The following is an 8,106-nucleotide window of genomic DNA, read 5'->3' as shown; positions in this document are numbered from 1 at the left end:
TCTTCGTGTTTAACCAGAGCCCTGTAGTTCTTAGCATTGAGCCATGGCATCTGTAACAGGAAGTCCTATGGCCTGGGCAGGCATTAGGTGTAGAGTCAGTCACTATGCAGCGAGCCAATCAGGTCGCTGACGCTCTTGCGCTCCACACAGGTGTTGGTGGTGAGGATGTAGTCACCCACCTACAGGGTCCGTGGCGATGGAGGAGGGATGGGAGCTCGCTGCGGAACTCACGCATGTCCATAATCACAAGGGACGTCTCCTTGGGCTGCTCCTGACCCCCTGATTGGAGAGACATGACATCAAATTACATCAACCAATCAGATTTAGGCAGAGGATGTGGATTGTAAGACTTAAGCCGCCCCCAGTGTAATTAATCAGATATGTCATTACATCACCTGCTTAGCATGTGTTGGTGGTAGTGTTAGCAGGCTCCTGACTGCTGGCTCCTGGCTCCTGACTCCTGACTCCTGAGCAGATCCAGGTTGGTGTCTTCTCTTCCCTTTCTCCACAGGAACCAAAATAGTGGCCTTCTGCCTGTATTCACACACACAGACACCCAGTCTGTCAGCTCTACTCACAAACCAACACGTGGTATGGAAACTATAGGATGATCATATTGTAATGCAGCATGTCTGACCTGATGTGTTCGACCTGATGTGTTCGAAGGCTTGTTTCTCTTTAGCAAGACCAGTCAAGTACCTCTGTTCCTCTGTGGACCTGCCATAAATCAGGAAGTACACCCTGACAGAGGAGAAGGAAATGCTTCATGAGAGACTTCATCTGAAAACCAAATATGTAATCGACAAGATCATGTAAAATGAATATTACTATTATCTCACTCTCCAAGGACAGTTCTTCCAACTTCTTACCAGAGTTACTTCCACAGTTGTCTGGCTGGAGCAGAGTGACTCGAGGAGGCTGAGGAAGGTGACACAGTCATAGTGGGTGAGGTACAGCAGCAGAGTACGTACGTTGGATCATCAGGTCCTGGACCAGAGACTTGGTTTTGGCTCCCAGCAGGTGCCACACAAGGTCCAGGTAGTGACGGGTGGTCTGGGGGTCAAACAGGTACAACAAACAGGAATATGAGAGAAAGTCTGTAAGTGGTCAATAGAGTACAGTGGATACCTTGATGTAAAGTGTGGAGATCACTGGAGACAAGCAGCTTGCAGTCATATTTTTAAATCACTAAGGCTAATCTAAAGAACACTACATTTACAATCACATTGAATAGTGTTATGTATGCAATGACTATTGCTGAACTGCGTGAAGTTCTAGTTATTTTTCTCCAGTGGGTATTGATGCCTAATTCCTAAGTAACTAACAAGTCTGACTTTTTTGAAGGCATTCCCAAGGCTGTTCTCCAGGGAGAGCTCCTCTGTCACCATTGTGGGGTTGTAGCACTTCAGCTCCTTCAGACAGGCGTTCATGATGTCCAGAGCTCTGGATGGCCCTCACAGCCAGGGTCAGACACACATCCACTACCTCTGGCTTGTGTCTGTCCGAAACAGAGTTCACTGATGCCTGGAACCAGAGAGAAAGAGTAGAAAGAGTAGAAAGAGTAGAAAGAAAGAAAGAAAGAAAGAAAGAAAGAAAGAAAGAAAGAAAGAAAGAAAGAAAGAAAGAAAGAAAGAAAGAAAGAAAGAAAGAAAGAAAGAAAGAAAGAAAGAAAGAAAGAAAGAGACAGAGGGCGGCAGAGAGAGAGAAAGAGAGAAGAAGAGAGACAGAGGGCGGCAGAGAGAGAGAAGAGAGAAGAAGAGAGACAGAGGGCGGCAGAGAGAAGAGAGAAGAGAGAAGAAGAGAGACAGAGGGCGGCAGAGAGAGAGAGAGAAGAGAGAAGAAGAGAGACAGAGGGCGGCAGAGAGAGAGAGAAGAGAGAAGAAGAGAGACAGAGGGCGGCAGAGAGAGAGAGAAGAGAGAAGAAGAGAGACTGAGAAAGAGAAAGAGAAAGAGAGAAGAGAGAAGAAGAGAGACTGAGAAAGAGAAAGAGAAAGAGAGAGAGAGAGAGAGATACAACTATTAATCTGTCTTATTTTTCTGTCTGAACAGTCTCAAGATGAAGGCCTCCTGGCTACGCTCAATTACCTTATGGGCCTGTGCTCACACAGAGAGAGAAAGGATAGTGCTCACACAGAGAGGGAAAGGAGAGTGTTTACACAAAGAGAGAAAGGAGAGTGCTTACACAAAGAGAGAAAGGAAAGTGCTTACACAGAGACAGAAAGGAGAGTGCTTACACGAAGAGAGAAAGGAGAGTGCTCACACGAAGAGAGAAAGAAGAGTGCTTACACAGAGACAGAAAGGAGAGTGCTTACACAGAGACAGAAAGGAGAGTGCTTACACGAAGAGAGAAAGGAGAGTGCTTACACGGAGAGAGAAAGGAGAGTGCTTACACGGAGAGAGAAAGGAGAGTGCTCACACACAGAGAGAGAAAGGAGAGTGCTCACACAGAGAGATAAAGGAGAGTGCTCACACAGAGAGAGAAAGGAGAGTGCTCACACAGAGAGAGAAAGGAGAGTGCTCACACAGAGAGAGAAAGGAGAGTGCTTTTTAAATTTGATTCATTTCACCTTTATTTAACCAGGTAGACCAGTTGAGAACAAGTTCTCATTTACAACTGCGACCTGGCCAAGATAAATCAAAGCAGTGCGACACAAACAACAACACAGAGTTATGCATGGAATAAACAAACGTACAGTCAATAACAGAAAAAAAATCTATATACAGTGCAAATGAGGTAAGATTAGGGAGGTAGGGCAATAAATAGGCCGTAGAGGCAGAATAATTACAATATATCAATTAAACATTGGAGTGATAGATGTGCAGAAGATGAATGTGCAAGTAGAGATACTGGGGTGCAAAGGAGCAAAATAATAAATAACAATATGGGGATGAGGTAGTTGGATGGGCTATTTACAGGTGGGCTATGTACAGGTGCAATGATCTGTGAGCTGCTCTGACAGCTGATGTTTAAAGTTAGTGAGGGAGATATAAGTCTCCAGCTTCAGTGATTTTTGCAATTCATTCCAGTCATTGGCTGCAGAGAACTGAAAGGAAAGGCAGCCAAAGTAGAAATAGGCTTTGGGGGATGACCAGTGAAATATACCTGCTGGAGCGCATGCTACGGGTGGGTGGGTGCTGCTATGGTGACCAGTGAGCTGAGATAAGGTGGGGCTTTACCTAGCAAAGACTTATAAATGACCTGGAGCCAGTGGGTTTGGCGACAAATATGAAGTGAGGGCCAGCCAACGAAAGCACACAGGTCGCAGTGGTGGGTAGTATATGGGGCTTTGGTGACAAAACGGATGGCACTGTGATAGACTGCATCCAATTTGCTGAGTAGAGTGTTGGAGGCTATTTTGTAAATGACATCGCCGAAGCCAAGGATTGGTAGGATGGTCAGTTTTACGAGGGTATGTTTGGCAGCATGAGTGAAGGATGCTTTGTTGCGAAATAAGAAGCCGATTCTAGATTTCATTTTGGATTAGTGATGCTTAGTGTGAGTCTGGAAGGAGAGTTTACAGTCTAACCAGACACCTAGGTATTTGTAATTGTCCACATATCCTAAGTCAGAACCATCCAGAGTAGTGATGCTGAACAGGCAGGCAGGTGCGGGCAGCAATCGGTTGAAGAGCATGCATTTAGTTTTACTTGCATTTAAGAGCAGTTGGAGGCCACGGAAGGAGAGTTGTATGGCATTGAAGCTCGTCTGGAGTTTAGTTAACACAGTGTCCAAAGAAGGGCCAGAAGTATACAGAATGGTGTCGTCTGCGTAGAGGTGGATCAGAGAATCACCAGCAGCAAGAGCTACATCATTGATGTATACAGAGAAAAGAGTCGGCCCGAGGATTGAACCCTGTGGCACTCCCATAGAGACTGCCAGAGGTTCGGACAACAGGCCCTCCGATTTGACATACTGAACTCTATCGGAGAAGTAGTTGGTGAACCAGGCGAGGCAATCATTTGAGAAACCAAGGCTATTGAGTCTGCCGATAAGAATACGGCTGCACAGTATTGTCTTTTATCGATGGTGGTTGTGATATCGTTTAGGACCTTGAGTGTGGCTGAGGTGCACCCATGACCAGCTCAGAAACCAGATTGCATAGCAGAGAAGATACAGTGGGATTCGAAATGGTTGGTGATCTGTTTGTTAACTTGGCTTTCAAAGACCTTAGAAAGGCAGGGTATGATAGATATAGGTCTGTATGTCACGTCCTGACCATCAGAGGGCATTTTGCTTAGTCTTGGTCAGGATGTGGCAGGGGGTTTGTGTTTGTTAAATGTTGGGTTGATGATTGGGACTTCCAATTGAAGGCAGGTGTGTATAGTTGCCTTTGATTGGAAGTCCTATATAGGTGTTTGTCTTTGGGGTTGTGGGGAATTGTTTTTGCACTGCGTTTTAGATAGCCTGCAAAACTGTTGTAAATCGTGAGTACCGTTCATTGTTTTGTTTTCCCTGTGGATGCTTTTTTTCATTTACCAATTAAAAGAATGAGTGTCCACACGTCCGCTGCGCCTTGGTCCTTCTCTCTCCTGTATGACATTTTCAACGACGAGTACGACTTATTTTGTGACACTGTAGCAGTTTGGGTCTAGAGTGTCTCCCCTTTGAAGAGGTGGATGACCGCGGCAGCTTTCCAATCTTTGTGAATCTCAGACGATACGAAAGAGAGGTTGAACAGGCTAGTAATAGGGGTTGCAACCATTGCGGCGGATAATTTTAGAAAGAGAGGGTCCAGATTGTCTAGCCCACCTGATTTTTAGGGGTCCAGATTTTGCAACTCTTTCAGAACATCAGCTATCTGGATTTGGGTGAAGAAGAAATGGGGGAGGTTTGGGAAAGTTTCTGTGGGGGGTGCAGGGCTGCTGACCGGGGTAGGGGTAGCCAGGTGGGAAGCATGGCCAGCCGTAGAAAATTGCTTATTGAAATGATATATTATTGTAGATGTATCTGTGGTGACAGTGTTTCCTAGCCTCAGTGCAGTGGGCAGCTGAGAGGAGGTGCTCTTATTCTCCATGGACTTTACAGTGTCCCAGAACTTTTTGGAGTTGGGCTACAGGATGTAAATTTATGTTTGAAAAAACTAGCCTTTGCTTCCTAACTGCCTGTGTATATTGGTTCCTGACTTCCCTGAAAAGGTGCATATCGCGGTCATGCAGGGGGGATGCAGGGGCTATTCGATGCTAATGCAGAACACCACCGGATGTGGGCTATACCTGTTCCTGGTTCTACATTTTCTGAATGGGGCATGCGTATTTAAGATGGTGAGGAAAGCACTTTTAAAGAATAACCAGGCATCCTCTACTGACGGAATGAGGTCAATATCCTTCCAGGATACCCGGGCCAGGTCGATTAGAAAGGCCTGCTCGCTGAAGTGATTTAGGGAGCGTTTGACAGTGATGAGGGGTGGTCGTTTGACCGCAGACCCATTACGGTCGCAGGCAATGAGGCAGTGATTGCTGAGATCCTGGTTGAAGGCAGCAGAGGTGTATTTAGAGGGCAGGTTGGTCATTATGATATCTATGAGAGTGCTTACACAGAGAGATAAAGGATAGTGCTTACACAGAGAAAGGATAGTGCTTACACAGAGACAGAAAGGAGAGTGCTTACACAGAGACAGAAAGGAGAGTGCTTACACAGAGACAGAAAGGAGAGTGCTTACACAGAGACAGAAAGGAGAGTGCTTACACAGAGACAGAAAGGAGAGTGCTTACACAGAGACAGAAAGGAGAGTGCTTACACAGAGACAGAAAGGAGAGTGCTTACACAGAGACAGAAAGGAGAGTGCTTACACAGAGAGAGAAAGGAGAGTGCTCACACAGAGAGAGAAAGGAGAGTGTTTATTTGAGAAGCTACAGCTTAGGGCATTGTTTTCAAACATCCCTGTCTTATTCGTATCCAGGAGCGATTGGTACCATGATCCGCAGTAATATAACATTACTGGTATGTGAAAACGATGTAGTTTAGCTTAGACTTAGCCCAAGATGTACTCTTAAGGAGCCTACCGTTACTCTTTAAGGTCCAAGGTCCTTACTTGTTATTTCCAGATATACTTGCTCTGGCAGCCAAAACCGCCAAATACTGACTCTTATCTCAGGACTTATGCATGCACACAGGACTCTTCACACTCACAGGACTCTTCACACTCACAGGACTCTTCACACTCACAGGACTCTACACACTCACAGGACTCTACACACTCACAGGACTCTACACACTCACAAGACTCTACACACTCACAAGACTCTACACACTCACGCACACTGATACTCCAACACACACATTTATACTGACTACACACACGCACACACATACAATCTACATTTACGCTGCTGCTAATCTGTTTATCATATACCCTGATGTCTAGTCACCTTACCCCTATACATATCTACCTCCATCCCCCCAGTATCCCTGCACATTCTAAATATGGTATTGGATCTGACCCTGTATATAGCTTCTTACTTTCTCATGTTCTTATTTCTTTAAAAGATTGATTGTGTGTTTTTGTTCTACCTTATATTATTTTTGGTACTACATTGTTATTGATTATTGCATTGATGGGTTTAGAGCTTGCAAGAAAGGCATTTCACTGTGCATGTGACATTAAAATCTGAAACTATACTCCATCTAAACGTGACTCGATTCTCAATTGCAATACAGTTCTAGAAATATAAAGCCTTTCACTTTCATATCACATCAAAATAATTTCACAAATACAAAATATACACTGAAGACCGTTTAACCGGCTTCATCACAGTTTCAGCCAACAACAGTATTTTAGAGTGACAAAATGTTTCTGGAGGCCATCTTCCATTACACACAGGTGTTTGGAGCATGTTAGATAGCTAATTAGAACAGGTTGTCTCTCTGTCTTCCATCTACCTTCTGTAAACACGCACTGTAACACGGAAATATCGGCGTGTGGGTATACAAACCCTATAAAAATGTGTATTAATTTAACATTTTGTTTTTTGAAAATGATTTCTCGCCGATACGAAAGAGAAGGTCCTCCTGCTTCCAAAACCGTACCGCAAGCGATGTGTGTTAAGAGCCCCGATGCTCGGTCTTTGTATTAACAAAACTTCCCCATTCAAAAGACGCCTTCTTCCAATGACTCTTATGCGGAATGTAATGGAACTGAGAGTCATGATGAAGGGCGAGGCTATACACTGACCCAAAATGAAGTGTGCAGGCATCCTGTCAGTGAGGAAGTCCACCACTAGCATACGTCTGGTGACGAACAGGACCCCTCCCTGTGTGTACACTTTGTAGCGCTCTGTGCTCTGGACATCACTGGTCACTGGCTGGGGCAGGTGGCTCACTCCCTCAGCTCGCAGCTCCTCTGTGAAGTACTCCTATAGGAGAGGAAATTGGAGCACACATAGGAACATGGGTTATTGGTTACTGTTACAAACTTTATACATAGAAAGACATGTACAAACTTTAAAGTTTGATTAACAAAGGTCTGCAACCAAGAGGGTCCATCATACCTGAACCCCTGAATCCATTGTGTTTGATGTGTTTGATGCTATTCCAGTGATTCTGCTCCAGCCATTACCATGAGCCATCCTCACCAACCTCCAGAACATAGCCCAGGACCTACAGTAGCCCAAAACATAGCCCAGCTGGGTACAATTTAGCAGTACAACACACACACACACACACACACACACACACACACACACACACACACACACACACACACACACGTTGTGCTGCTAAAGTGTACCCAGCTGGGCTATGTTTTGGGCTATGTCCTGGGCTATGTCCTGCCAAGCCACATTTTTCCATAATCAGTGAAGAGGCAGTGTGTAATCGTAGCTCAGAATAGAACAGGCTTGTGAATGGCACTGGAGGAGGGGAGTGTCTGTCTGCTTTTGACAGCACAGACACACACACACACACAGCTCCCACTCCTCCAACCCTGGCACTCCTCGTCAGATGGAGAAGATGTTGACATGACTCCCCTCAGTTGCTATTTAACACTGTGACCCGCATTTACATGTTTTAATGTTTACATTCGTAGCGGTATTCACATTAATGATGCATTTCCAATCCAGAGCCATGCATACCGTGAGACTTACAAAGAAGGATTTATCTGCAGAATA

General features: G+C 45.1%; 1 pseudogene; it reads right to left on the bottom strand.

Annotated features, from left to right (window-relative positions):
- Window positions 1–776: 776 nt before the first annotated feature.
- LOC115152703 (DNA repair endonuclease XPF-like) lies at window positions 777–7,612 on the bottom strand (annotated as a pseudogene).
- Window positions 7,613–8,106: the final 494 nt, after the last annotated feature.

The sequence above is a fragment of the Salmo trutta genome, chromosome 18, assembly GCF_901001165.1.
Source record: "Salmo trutta chromosome 18, fSalTru1.1, whole genome shotgun sequence".
Classification (NCBI taxonomy): domain Eukaryota; kingdom Metazoa; phylum Chordata; class Actinopteri; order Salmoniformes; family Salmonidae; genus Salmo; species Salmo trutta.
The sequence above is the reverse complement of the archived record's forward strand: the minus strand, read 5'-3'. Positions and strand labels throughout refer to the sequence as shown.